The sequence below is a fragment of the Dendrobates tinctorius genome, unplaced genomic scaffold (assembly GCF_039654945.1).
Source record: "Dendrobates tinctorius isolate UK_male_01 unplaced genomic scaffold, ASM3965494v1 ptg000143l, whole genome shotgun sequence".
In the NCBI taxonomy this organism is placed as follows: Eukaryota; Metazoa; Chordata; class Amphibia; order Anura; family Dendrobatidae; genus Dendrobates; species Dendrobates tinctorius.
The window spans coordinates 8,911,287-8,912,865 of NW_027361810.1; positions in this window are offsets into that span (position 1 = coordinate 8,911,287).

Consider the following 1,579-nt stretch of genomic DNA (forward strand, 5'->3'; position numbering starts at 1 on the left):
AAGTGTGCTGCAAAGTCTAAAGCATAAAGTAGCTCCTTAGATTAATTTTTCCCACTCTGCACAATATCCTTTAACGTTATACAATCTGACGTTTATAAGATAGATACAATAATGGAAAAAACGAAGAAAGTATATATTTTCAAATAAGCAGGGCTGAAAGGCACAACCATAATGGGGCTGGTTAAAGTATCATATCCACAGGGCAGTTTAGTGTTAAAGTGCTTGTGCATAAAGTAGAATTACTGTGTTTTTCTAGTGGGATAATAATAACCTGTAATAAGGTAATTATAGAAAAAAAAGTGCTTGTGCATATATATAGGGAAAAACTATCAGTCTATGTACAAATATACTATATGTGCTGTGGCCAAAATTCAGGGGTGCTGCATATGAGTTACAGATTTACATGGCTATGAGAATGGGGGCTGCTTCCTAAAGTAGAGAAAAGATGCATCTCTCTATATATATATATATATATATATAAAAACGAGTGTATGTGTGTGTATCAAGCCCCGCCCCTCGTGATGATGTCATAATAGTTGCCATGGCGACGATATTGTCATAATAAGTTGCAATGGTGACGGTTATGTCATAATGGTTGCCATGGTGATGATGATGTCATAATAGGTTGCCATGGCAAAGATAATATACTAGGTATATGGGTATGGAACTATGGGATGGAGGATATGTATGATGGGTATATGGGCACGGGACTATGGGATGGAAGATATGTATGATGGGTATATGGACATGGGACTATGGGATGGAGGATATGTGATGGGTATATGGACACTGGACTATGGGATGGAGGATGTGTGATGGGTATATGGGCACGGGCCTATGGGATGGAGGATGTGTGATGGGTATATGAACACTGGACTATATGGACTATATGGAGGATAATCATTATAATTTGTTATAACTAACCACAGTTACTATGCTCGGGCAACGCCGGGCTCTTCAGCTAGTCAGCTATAAATGTCGTAAGTGGATATGGTGCAGTGTCTAGCTCAATAAACAGCACTTACTGGATATGTAGTGTAACTGGATCAGTAGTGTCCCTCTGCCCCGACGCACGTTTCGCCCACACTTCCTCAAGGGGCTACTTTGTTTTGGATAAGGGTATATCTAATTGTAACATATCTATATAGTCTGGACGCTCTTTTCCTGCGCCTCTCACACTACGGGAATCTGCTTTTGTTTTTTTGCCATTTTTCTATAACTAAAAGAATATGTTGTTGTATAGGTCTCTAGTGTTCACTGGGCCACTTGGTTCCCCCGGTGTAGGGTCATCCTGAGCGGCACGTCTTGATTTACATATAGCGCTGAGACTCTTTTATCCTGGACCGTTGAGGTCTTGATTTAACACTATAATATTGCCCCTCATTTCCTGCAGTCCTTTTCCAGACCCAGAGGGATCCGGAGGCTGTGGGATAAGCTACCCCTCGTGCCCAGTACAGCACTGGGGAGTCCAAGAGTTTCTGCAGCAGCTGCAGCAGTGACCCCGGGGTGAGGAAGGAATGAGCTCACTCCCCCTCATTCAATAACATTGGCTCAGTGTGAGCAGAGCGAGCGGCCTCCA